Here is a 13,968-nt window from a genome sequence, read left to right on the forward strand (position 1 = left end):
ATAGATTTAACAGTCAACAATTGCTAATGATAAATTACAAAGGAAACAACAAGTAACACAAATAATACATAAACAACATATAGGTACAGACTATTTTGATAAACTTTAAGAAACTTTTCTTGCATGATCCAATAACTTGTGGTGTTGAGATGTTGAAAAAACAGCACATCTATATATATATATATATATATATATGGAATGAAACATCATGAAAAAAAAATAGCCACTTGCCCTGGTTGATCAAGAATAATGAGTCACTGAGTCCAGACTTGACCGAAAAGGGTGCTCAGCATGGGTTAGTGTCTCACATGGACATGATGTTGGATGACGATTGGAACTTTAAGTGTGCACTGTCACCAGTTCTGCATGAGGACTCATGTGTTGACCAATAGGTGTTCACTGTGGACCGGCATGACCCTCTCTGTAGCCAGAAAACAGAAACAAAGTAAAAGTTAGATTGATGCAGTGCTTGAGCATGATGCCTACACAAAGATAAACGCAAGGACTTCTGTTGTTAAACTGAGCTCTATTGGTTGTACTAGGTACAACCAGTCTCAAGCAAAGAGTTACATCACTATGTATACACTTTATTTATTAGATAAAGCTGCCTTGTATTTACTTGAAAATGGCCAGTGAGCATATACATAGAGTATGTGTGGGAGAGGGAGAGACAGCAAGTGAATGAACATCTGAATCCTACCTGCTAAATATACTCAGCTCTTAACAGATGTGAAGGTATCTGGTCAATTTCTTTGTCACTTGCAGTTTGTGAAGATAGATTCCTCATGACTGCATGTAAAATTAAGAAAAAAGTAGGCAAAATTAGTAACAAACGCTCACCATACAAAACTTAAGGATAAAGAATCCTGAACAAATAGTAAACAATGTCAAAAGTAAATCTACAAAATGGCAAGAAAAAACAAAGGTATATACAAAACAATACAAGAAAGAGCATGTTATTGTGAATAACAGTGAACTATGTCTTTCACAACAGCACACAACCTTCAAAGTCATATTGCTTTCACACAGCAGTTTTACAAAATAAGAAAAAAGCAAAGCAGGTAAACCAAATACATTTTAAAATACATTTTATTAAAAGATGTAATAAAATATTTAGTGTAATATGTACTAATATTTGAAAGATCAAAAGACACTATAAATGAAAGTACCTGGGACAATTCCTGATAAGTCAAGAACCAGAAGCAGTGGAAGGATGGCTGTAAAAAGATAAACATTTGGTAAAGGTTTAAAAGACTAGCTTCAACAACTGAAATAGATACAAGCACATTTACGCTGACTAACTGCATTTGTATAAGCATTCAAGCCTCTCAAATGTAGTAAACAGGTTGCTTTCATACCTTAGAGAGATTTTTTCTGGCTTCTTCTGGAGTAGATAGTCAGCGAGGAGCAGGGTGGACAAAGTACACAACTTCTTAGTTGTTGTGTAAGACAGGTGTTAGTAACTTGAGTAAAAGCAGAAATGCTCTGGGTTGAATACTACTTGTGTAAAGGTATTCAGTCAACATCTGTACCTGAGTTGAGTACTTAAGTATCAGAAGTGTAAGCACTGTAGGCTACCATAGAAAATATGTCACTTTGATAAATACTTTCTGTTAAGGAGACCCATGTGGCTACAGACATGAACAGTTAACTCTAATGTCTGCAGACACACAGCACTCATTAAGAGAAAGTATTCACCAAAATTATATAACTGCAATAACTCTCTGTACTACTTTTACTTATGATACTTTGATAAAGGATATTTAAAGTCAACCTGAAATCAAAGTGGACTTTCACTTTGCTAGATAATCTCTAATGTCCACAATTCCTTTGTGTGTGTGTGTGTGTGTGTGTGTGTGTGTGTGTGTGTGTGTGTGTATATATATATATATATATATATATATATATATAGATAGATAGATAGATAGATATAGATATAATTAGAAAAAAATCCTATTTTACCATAATCTTGAAGTATAATGTCTTTTGTAAATAAATAACATAAAAAATAACCAATAGTATTGTTTTGATGCATTACGATTTCTGATTAAAATTTACTTTAAAAGCAAAAACCTTTGTAAGTAAAGACAAATAGAATACTTTTATTTTTACACTTTTAGTAAATAAAGGAAATTTCTACTTTTACTCAAGTTCAGAAGTTTTGTACTCTGTTCATCCCTGGTGAAAAGGCTCCTGAAGCTGCCAGTGTGAGGAGGGGGTAGGGGGCCTATAAGTAGCAGAAAGAGACACCCTGAAATAGGACTTTTTTTAAGTTTGTTTGTATACAATGGAAGCAGATATATGCCCCCAAGAGAAAACATTAAAAAACATCACAAAACTGTTCTTTCACTAAGGTTATTACAGTCAATCAATAGTCAGTCATGAGAAACACAGACATACTAGTAACTAGTGAGTTTACAACACTGACTTAAATTGAAGACACACATATTCATCTTAGACGATTACAACTGTAAATAATACGTTAGTGTAAACAAACCAGCAACATGCCAGAGAAAGATAAAAGTAAATAAAAGTTGCTTCCATACCTGAGAAATGGTGGTGGTAGATGTACGAAACATTTAAGTCAGCCCCGCACATCACAGAGCTTAGTTAGCAAGCTAATTTCTGCTTTTCTGTCACTCCAACACCAGTCACTTGACGTTTCTCGTTCATATTTGAACCCGACCGTTGAATTCTGTGACCGTTGAGGGCGCTATTGTGCAGTTTCTGTTCACATGCATGAGCGTTTTATGCAGACTACGTAAGCAACGCTGACGCGCTTTCGGTTCTCGTTCTGCTGCTTTCAGCAAGTCTAACGATGAGAAATGCGTGTATTTACATTTCATGTTGCTTGGTAATCACTTATATATTCCTGGCTCTAATGTTTCATTACAAATTTTCTACATCTATAAACGTCATATGAGGAAAGATACACAATGTGTACACCAGACAGTAGCAAACTTTTTTGCCTGAAGAAGGTAAAACGCCAGGCACAATAAAACATTTTTGTTAAATTAACACACACACACCCACACACACACACACATACACACACACATACAAACAATAAAAGCATCAAGGAACAGTCAGAATGATAAGTTCAATTTTGTCCATGAAGCAAGATACTTCCATAAATAAAGGTAAAGCTGTGAAAAGAATTCTCTCACCCCTGTTTGTGCTAAACAAATGAGGTGTACAATTTGAGGCTACTCTTGATCGGGCTTAATTCAGATGGGGGTCATAATGGCTTTTGGCTCAAATGTTGAAAGATAATTAGTCTCCTAAAAGGTTTTGATTATTTTATTATTGTTGTATTGTATTATATATATTTTTTTACTTACAGCGTAATAAGACATTCTCATAGTAGATGATGGAATTGTGATAAATTTGCCAATTTGTCAGGTCCTGTCTTTAAACCCTAGTTATGAAGGTTGGCATTAAATGAGAATAATGGAATGGCTGGGTTGTCACACACAAGTCCTGGCTCGAGAGTCCTCAGTTATCACAGCTATAATCAGAATTTTTGACCCCACTGAATCTACACAAAACAGTGAAAGATATTTCTTTTAAGAGACTTACCAACCCTTCTCATTTTCAGTCAAAGAAAGCCTTCAGGACTGGAGTGGACAGATTGGCCTTGGCACAAGGCTAACCAAATCTGACAGCTGCTATATGAATATGTGAGTACACTGAATCTCAATAAAATGAGTTGAAGTTCAACCAAATCTTTTCAGGTGATGTATCATCCCTTTACTTTTTCAGCCAAAAAACGCCTTCAGGACTGGACTGGACACAACACATTGGCCTTGGCATAGGGGTCACCAAATCTGACAGCTGGTGTCAGAATTAGTGACTGTATTGCATTTCCACAAAAACTAGTTCAAGTCCAACCAAATTCTTTCAGGTGATATATCATGCCTTTACCTTTTCAGATAAAAAAGCGTTCATGACTGGACTGGACACATTGGCCTTGGCATAGGGTTAACCAAATCTCACAGCTGGTGTCAGAATTAGTGACTGCACTGAATCTCCACAAAAACTAATTAAATTCTAACCAAATCTTTTCAAGTGACTCACCATTGGACTGAATCGCTACAAAAATTAGTTAATTAGTTAGCATTATTTAACATTATTTAACAAACATACCATATTTTAACATCTCGTTTCTGTAGAAATGATGGTATGATTTTGCTGAATAGTGAAAGGTTTTATACTGTAAATGTAACAACAAATGCTGTAATTTAAACAGAATTACAGCATTATTTTAAGGTAATTACTTGCTTATGACATTATGGTATTTTCCCATTAATTTTACCAAAAATTGTATTTTCACGGTTAAATTGTGTATTTTCTACACAATACAGCAGTAAAAATTAAAGTTATTTACTGTTTCTTGATTTAGGGTAATTCACTGTATCTATTACAGTGAAATACTATTTTGGATTTTATAGTCTATTACTGTTGCTATTTGATAGTTTTTTACTGTACACTTTTTACAGTCCATTAATGGTGTTCTGATTCATCTGCATCCCCTTCTGGCTTTATTTGGCACACAACTTGATGAGTAACACTTTATTTGAAGGGTGTCTACATAACACATTCATATCATCTTACATAAACACTTCATAACATGTTCATGAATGCCTAAATCGACATTCGTAAACTATACATGTTTTACATTAATATGGACTACAATGTCATTTTACCAAGAGATGTTTTTCAAAATAAAAGTCCTCATTTTTAAATTTTGAATAAATTTATTATTCTCAGTGAAACTCCTCATTTCTGGACTGCCAACATAAAAATGACCTGGCTTTATCCCTTTGGACAGAAAGTGCTTTGACACTTTATGCCTAGACTTTTAACTTTTTAAAATTTTTTCTTTCTTAAGCATTTGTATTTTGCACTATGCTATTCTTTCTCCTTTTTACTCTAATTCTTCTTTAAAAATGTATTGTGCAAGAGGGTTAATTCAACAGTCTATACATTGTTGAGGAAAATATTATTTAAACTAAGTTTAACTTTCTTGGGGTAAATGCTAACACTGTTATCCCAATTACTTTGGAGGTTTTATTTTTAGTAATGTTCAAGTCAAAGTCAAGTCAAAGTTTATTTATATAGCGTTTTTTTACAACAGTTGTTGTCAGGGGATTTTTCTTTACAGAAAAATCCGAGTCCATGAGCAAGCCAATGGCGACAGTGGCAAGGAAAAACTCCCTAAGAGCAAGAGGAAGAAACCTAGAGAGGAACCAAGACTCAAAAAGGGAACCCATCCTCCTCTGGTCAACACTGGATAGGAAACAGCATTAGTATAAAATATTAGAATACAAAACAGGGAAAAACAGGTGGAGCAATGGTTAATGCAGCAGCAGCATCAGGAGGGTCAGTTCATGCAGGTGAGGTTGCATACAGTGTTGTACAGCATGAAGCTCCATGGTGGTCAGAACAGTCCAGAAGGCTGGCAAGCAGTGGGCACCCAATCTTGTTCCTCACGTATGGTTTTGGAGAAGGCACAGGTATAACTGTGCATTGGTTTTCCTGTGTAACTGACCCTCTTTGAGGCTAAATGTTACATGCACTGTTATGGATTGATAAGGAATGATTTTTTTTGTTGCATTACTTCAAAGTACAATCAAGTAGTGACTCTTTTTAACTTTCCTCACTCAGGGTGCTGATAATTTTGTAAGAACTGTTCTTTATAAATTTGCCTTGCTTTGCCTTTACCACAAAACTGATGGAAGCCACATTATCCTGACTAAAATGCATGTTACATGAATGGATGGATATTGAATGGAATGGATAAGTATTATGGCCCTGTCCCACACTAAGTTTGAAACTTTAAGTCGAATGACTATTCATAGCATATTTATGAGTATATTCACTGTCCATATAGTAAAGTGACATGCAAAGCAACATTCATAAGTGATTCATAGCATTTTTTTAGAGGTGTTTATACACCATGTGTATAGTGTTATAGTGAATAAACGTCTACACTTATTTTCCCTACCTTTGCAGCAAGACTCAGATCAGGAAACTACAAACTCTTAGCTTCTGAACATGGAACTGCAAAATACAGACGTGTTCGCTAAAATTTTCAATTCTTTTCTGAAACAAAAATAAAAACATAACCCACTGCCGTGTTACTCCTGGGTGACTTTCACATTTTGTACTCACATCAACATAAATTTCTGTTACTGCAGAACAATGCACCATTAATAAAAATGTTTCACAGAGTTCTTTGAGTCGTCTTTAAGGACCCAATCTTCTGATATTTCTTTAGAGCATTCTTATATGTCTGCAGGACACCTTTGGTGGTCTTCACTAGGGAATTATTTATTATAGAAAAATATTTTAGCAGAAACAAAACAAAACCATGTAATAATCAACGATTACTACAAAAAAACTGTTGTAAGTGCTTAACTATTAACCAATATTTTTCCAGAGAAGTGATGACACTAATTCAGGGGTCGGCAACACACGGCTCCGAAGCCGCATGCAGCTCTTTTACTGCCAGCTCCACAGCAGAATTAGATTTTTAGGTGAAAAGAAAATAATCCTCCTTTGCAGTAAAATAAAGCACTGCTGATGTTTCTAACACAGTTTCAACAATAAACGGTCTTAAACACTTGGGTTAATATAGCCTACATCTGCCAATTCACCATTTAACTCTGCAGGCGTGCAGACTGCTGGTCACAGCAGAACAGTGAAAAGTCTTGCCTAGCTAGTAAGTTAGCTAACAAAAAAGCGAAATAAAGGTTTAAGACAAACATCTAATTGGATATGAATGGACTTATTTGCATTCATAATCACTCCAGCTGGTTTCCCGATACATTTAATCTGCAACAAGAAACTGTCAAATGCTGAAAAGTTGCGAGGCTGTAGTCAGCTTCTCGTTCAAATTTTCCCATTCCACCTTAAATGCTGCAGCAGTTACATTCTGGCACCTCTGGCCCCATTTAAGGTAGAAAAGAAAAATTCAAACAATAAGCTGGCAAACGAGAAGCTGACTTCAGCCACGTAAAAAATCGAACGTTGAGAGACATTTCACAAGAAATTATTTCACTTTTGAGTTTCGTGGTGGAGATGCGAGAAATGCGGCTATAGCTGAGCTAAAGCTTAAAGCAGAGCAAAGTAAATCTTTCATTTATATATGTTTGGCCTATACTAGCATATTAGGACATGCTGAGACATATTATAGCCAAGATGGTAAAATGATTTTTGTTGAAAGGACAAAATGGCTCTTCCTGGCACTTGGGTTGCTGACCCCTGGTATAGACCATGTCACTTACCAAACGTCAGCGAGTGTTTTAAGTGGACCTTGCATTTAGGACTAGCTTGTTTAATCACTCTGCATCGCACTGCTGTGCGTCATAAGTAATGCTCATTTAGGCCCAGTATCTACTTCAACTTGACTGGCACAGTTGGAAAACAGTAAGTTAAATCGGTGTCAATTATTTTAAGTTAAAAAAAAAGAATGTTATTAACAAGAGCTGCATAAGGTCTATTAATCTTTGGGCCTTACCTGAATCATGTAACTAGGTGACGTTAACGTTAGCTTGATGCATTTTAATAGCTAATGTCAGCTAGCGTTAGCCTGCTAGCTAGCTAGCTAGTTAGCTAAGTTTCTTGGTTACAGTTACTGATAATAAGCAAAGTGGCTAATTTACCTGCTATACAATCATAAGTTACACGTTATGTTAGTGTGCTAGATAGACTGTCATAGCAGAGGTAAGTTTAAAGCAGATTCGCCAACGTTACAGTAAACATTAGCTAGCTGCAATTCGCTAGCAAACGTTTGCTGGCCAGATAATCAAGTTAGGAGCTGGCAGTTTAGAACCCTCTTAGTCAGATAGACTGATTTAGCTAGCGAGAGTTAATGTAGCTCTCCAAATTGCCATGCTAATTTTTATATTATATTATATTATACTGTATTATTTGCACATTGAGGGAATAATGTTTTATTCAAGTCTGTGGACAGGTTCCACCTGGGGACAAAGCTGTAAATTAAAGTATAACTTTAAATGTTGTGATATCTGTAATCAGATGATGCATTTTATGTCCCTATTAATTAAATATCACACACACACACTAAAAAAACAAAAAAAAACAAATGTGTGTAATTAATGTGGAAGGCTTCTCTGTCCCTATCTCATTCAGTAGAGGTTAGTCAGAAAGCTAGATTTAATTTCTCAATATTAGAATAATTAATGAATTAATTTTGCAGAATGAACTGAAGAACTGTGTTCCTTCTCAGAGTAGGTTTTATTGACCCTTGATTGATGATTTTTGTGATTTTGTGGAGTTTAGCTCATGATTTCATGCACTTTCTGTATAAATAGGCTTATCCTGTACTTGTAGAATTCCACACATTTGACTGCTCTTGTATGGTCTTTTTATAGCTGGAAGAGGACAGACAACCAGCAGCAGTGCCAATATCATGATATGCTCCTCAAGAAGGCAGTGACTTGGGACATTTTGTTTATTTTTTCATATTTTTGTTTTGTTTTTCAAAGAATTTAAAACAATTTCAATCTAAGAAGAAAAGAAACAAAGTAAAGGCAATACCCCTTAAGTTATGGCCATGTGAGGTGGTGTGTTTTTATTTTCGTTTTAGAAAAGAAGACGTCTGTATTTTGCAGTTCCATGTTCAGAAGCTAAGAGTTTGTAGTTTCCTGATCTGAGTTTGAGCAGCATGTTTAAGTGCCTGTTCGGAACATTGGGCTTGCCAATAAAAAAAAAAAAGGACCTTCCAACTTGTGATGTTTATTGACTCCTTCTTGAACTTGAATTGTTCCTTTTCACAGTCATTGGGTCTTGCTGCAAAGGTAGGGAAAATAATTATAGACGTTTAATTGTAAATCACTATATCACTATTTATACACATGGTGTATAAACACCTTTTAATGCTATGAATCACTTATGAATGTTGCTTTGCATGTCACTTTACTATATGGTATATTAACAGCTCCTTAAAATGCTATGAATCACTTAAGAATGTTGTCCTGCATGTCACTTTACGATATGGACAGTGAATTACTCATAAATATGCTATGAACAGTCATTCTACTTAAAGTCTCAAACTTAGTGTGGTGGTGGGACAGGGCCATAATACTTATCCATTCCATTCAATGTCCATCCATTCATGTAACATGCACTTTAGTCAGGATAATGTGGCTTCCATCAGTTTTGTGGTAAAGGCAAAGCAAGGCAAATTTATAAAGGACATTTCTTACAAAATTATCAGCACCCTGAGTGAGAAAAGTCAAATAGTCACCACTTGATTGTACTTTGAAGTAATGCAAAAAAAGGAATCATTCCTTGGAATAACATTGCATGTAACATTTAACCTCAAAGAGTGTCAGTTACACAGGAAAACCAATGCACAGTTACACTTGTGCCTTCTGCAAAACCGTAAGTGAGGAAGAACAAAAATAACAGTAAACACTAAAAATAAAAACTCCAAAGTAATTAGGATAACAGTTTTAGCATTTACCCCAAGAAAGTTAAACTTAGTTTAAATAACATCTTCCTCAACAATGTATAGACTGTTGAATTAACCCTCTGCACCTGCAATCCTTTAGACACAGCTTGAAACAATTTGAAAAATGACAGAAAAAGCTGTGAGTGGTGAGCAGCCTTGTAAATGAAATGTAATGAAGTGCAAATTTTAATCAAATGTTTTTAAACGTAAGATTTAAATGTGTTGCATTGACGTGTGACATGTCAGTACATCCTGCTCAGTCTTGTGTGTGAGTGAACACTGAAGAGGAGCATCATTAGCTATGAGACATGGCTACATTTTCTCAAGTCAAGGTTTACTTTTATAAATAATGATCTTTACATAAATAGTTCTTCAAAATCATTTCATGTACACACACTCTTTACAAGAAGTGTGTCAGTTTAAACCATTTAAAGCCATTCTTACTAACTGAGGAACTTAAGCAAAAAGCATTGTGTTACCTAAGAGGTCAGGCCTGGGTTGTCCATGTTCCAGCCAAAGGATGCCTACACAGCATTCAGTCCGTGTACAGTGCTGAACAACCTCGCTTACATTCCCCACTCGCTGGGCCTTTACGCTATTATGTGAGCTAGCCAAGAATGCACATCTTCTTTTTAGAGCTACAGGTGGCACAGAGATGCATGCAGACCACAAACCTATGAGTGCTAGAGAAAAACAGTTTGCTTACATGATGTTGTCAAGTATAGTATTTGACGCTATGGTCTGTAACAATAACAATAATAACAATAATAAACCTGCTTTGGGCTGCCATTAGCTTAGGAGCAGTTTAGTTGTCGTTTAACTCAGGTTTGACTAAACCAGTAACTTCAGGGTTTGAACACACAGCCGTGTGTTAAATTAAATCTGATTGCTCTGTCAAAACAAGCAAAAGCCTATTGGATTTGCTGCTAAACCAGATGCACTGTCAAAGTACATCATGATCAGCTTAACTATAACAAAACACTGCAAGAAGGACATATTTTGCTATATAAATGCTTTAAAATTTGGCAGTCCATGTTTGATATTGTCATTTGAAAAGTTGTAATTTTACACAAAATTTCTGAGATTTATATTTATGTTAAAAACAATCAATAGCTGATAGCTGCAGCCGCTACAGTTTTATTAAATGTCGCTAATAGCTGTAGTGCCTACAAATTTTTGTGTAGCTATAGCGATAATTTTCGCTACAATTTTGCTACAGCCTTCAGGCAGTCCGTGCAAAATGTGAACCATAGAATACGGTCGTTAACTGGGCAGTTCTCCCTTTAGACCTCCACTTGAGTAAAAGTACAAAAGTATTTGCCTTCAACTGTACTTAAGTATTGAAATTAAAAGTAGTAAAAGATTATTTATTACTCTAATGTCCTATTACTGTTTTTGTAACAAGACTCTTGCTTCATTAACTCATTTTAGGTGAACATACTCTAGTGTCACTCTTGTAACACCAATATTTTTAATAGAATGTCATAAATGAGTCTGTCACTGATGTCTATTAAAATGATCATAAGCACAAAACACTGAAGGTAAATAATTTCCAGTAGATAGAACCAAGTGGCTATGAAATAACTTTTTGCAAACAAGCAAAGTTTCAGTCTAAGATTTATTTGCAACTTAGTTACAAGTTTAATAAAAACTTGCTTTAAACACAAGTTTACAAATGAGTTTTCCTTTACTTTCCTTTCCTTTACTATTGCATCTGTAGGTCTCTGTTCATAAACATAAACTAGCAAAAACAAATTTAGTATAAAATGAAATAGTGTTTGTATAAGAAAAAAGACACATACCAGTCACAACTGAATATGTGTACATATTTTTATATTGTGGTCTATTTACACAAAGTTAGGTTAGTTCCATCATTTATGTAGGAATAGGCACTCACAAAATTTTACGCTGCTGCACTGACATTGAACCGTATGCTTGCACTGGGTAGGTATGTCCAACAGGTCAAAACAAGCTCAAAACAAAGTGCGCGCTGTACCCTGATTGGTGTGCTTTCTTCGCAATTCTTTCGTTTTGACATGTTAAGTTTTTATGGACACTTAAGCCAAAAGGAACGACAGACTTTGCCTAATGTAGTGGAGTAAAAAGTAAGATATTTGACTTTGAAATGTAGTGGAGTAAAAGTAAAAAGTCGCCCAAAATGGAAATACTTCAGTAAAGTACAGATCCACGAAAAAACTACTTAAGTACAGTAACGAATTACATTTACTTAGTTATTTACCACCACTGGTATGTGCTAATGTCCTAGTACAGGCTGAAAATTAAACAAAAACTCAGACTTAGTTTGCTCTGATTTAAACTTTTGCTCAGCTGTAGCTGCTTTTCCCGCATCTCAGGAAACTTTTCCATGAGTTTCTTGTAAAATGTCTCTCAATGTTCGACTTTTTACGAGACTGAAGTCACTTCTCATTCTCCTGCTTCTCATTCGAATTGTCCCATTCCACCTTAAATGGTGCCTGAGGCACAAGATTGTACTGTTGTGCCATTTAAGGAGGAACGGGAGAATTCAAACGAGAAGCCGGAAAATGAGGAGCTGACTTCAGTTTCGCAAGTTGTTGCAGATTAAACGTATGAGAAAACCAGCTTAGAGTGCTTAGAAATGCAAATAAGTCCATTCATCTCTGAATTATCAATGTTCGTCTCAAATCTTTCTCTTTGCCAGTTCGTTATCTGCATTGCTGTGTGTCCAACAGTCTGCACATCAATCTTCAGTGTTAAAGGTTGGTGAATTAGCAGTTATGCGTTAATTCCAGCGTTTAAGACCATTGTGAAAACTGTTTGAGAACTGTGTGTTATAACGATTTTACAGCAAAGGAGGATTATGTTATCTTACCTAAAAATCTAGTTCTGCTGTGGAGCTGCAACAGCTCTGCAGCGGTGGAGAGATTATTCAGCTGCACAGGCCTGATTCTCACCCCATACAGAACCAGGATCAATTATGAGGATTTTGAGGCTGAAGTGTTGCAGAAGTTTAACAAAGGACTCTGAATGTCATGTCTGTACACATCTTGCTGAAATATTTAAATTGGAGCAGTTTTATTTCAACAGTTGACAAAGCTTTGCACAAAGTTGTTTGGTTTGTATCCGGTTATCTTTGTTGATTTTTGAAAGGAAATACCCGGAATGATTAACTTTGGATGCAAATTTCTAAATTAGAAATTAGAAATTAGAAATTCTAAAGTGGTGCAACTGCCTACGCTGCAAAAATTATATCTTGGCAAGAGAAGTCTTCTTAAATGTAGTCAATATATCTACTATTTCTCATTTTAAGATAATCTTTGATTGTTGAGGGCCCATACCCTACATTCTTCAGGGTCCAAGCACCTGTAGGTGCATAGAACCCTATTGCTTTTGCTAGGATTCTTCTTCTTCATCTTCTTCTTCTTCTTCTTCTTTGTCTTCTGCCCTAAAATTGATTCTGGAGAAGACACTGTTATAATCGAAACACCAAACGTGGCGGAGTAGATGTAGATGTAGATGATTTCAGGCAAGTGAAATCTACCCGATTGGCCTGATGGTGGCACTATACATTTTACATTTTGGCCCATATCTCCTGAACCATGAGGCCTACAGTCGAAATTCCTGCTTCTACATAATCCTTGGTTTATTCTACATAAACGCCCCATTGGATGTATTTTGCTCTGCCCCCATATTTTCCATCATAATTGGCAAAATATGTGACATCTGCATTTTTCTACTAGGTTTTTCAAGATATCCACACAATATTGGTATCAAATGTTCAGGGGAGCCTGGAGGTCAGGAATTGTCAAAAGATAGAATATTTGTAAATAATATGGCTGCCATGTGCCAATTAAGCCCCCCTGGGTTTAGCTTAATTCACATAAATGGCTACAGATTGAGATTTCTTGGGCCAGTTCTCATTAAACTTATCAGTCCTGTACCCCACATGATTCTGTGGAAGCCCACCAAGATTGATACTGATTACTCAATAGGAGGTGCTATAACAACCAAAACTCTGTTTCTCAGCAACTGCATGGCCAATTGAGTTGAAATTCTGCATCCATGGGCTACTTTATACGTGACCTATTAAGGACAACTCAATCATCGGACAAATATGGCCGCCATTGGCCAATAAGCTTTCAACAAGCATTTGGAGAGCTTAGCTTTGGCCAGTCATCACAGCAATTGTAACATGTGTCCACATAGGCAATCTCTAATAGCCTATAAACTTTGACCACGGCCATGAGGTGGCGCTATACAACAAAAAACAAGAAGTCCTATAAATTTAATCTTAGATTAAAATAAATCACTTCATATCATGGCATACACTGAGAATGACATTTTATCAAACACAAGGCTTTTAAAATTCTTTAAAGTTTTTCTGCGATTGTTCAAGGTTTAAAAATGAGCTTGTCAAACTAGTCTGTGAATTTTAATCAAATTGTTTTAACTTTGGTTTTTTCAGAATCTCTGGAGTCTTTTGGTTAATAATTATTTTAAAAAATCTT

The sequence above is a fragment of the Colossoma macropomum genome, unplaced genomic scaffold (assembly GCF_904425465.1).
Source record: "Colossoma macropomum unplaced genomic scaffold, Colossoma_macropomum, whole genome shotgun sequence".
Taxonomy (NCBI): Eukaryota; Metazoa; Chordata; class Actinopteri; order Characiformes; family Serrasalmidae; genus Colossoma; species Colossoma macropomum.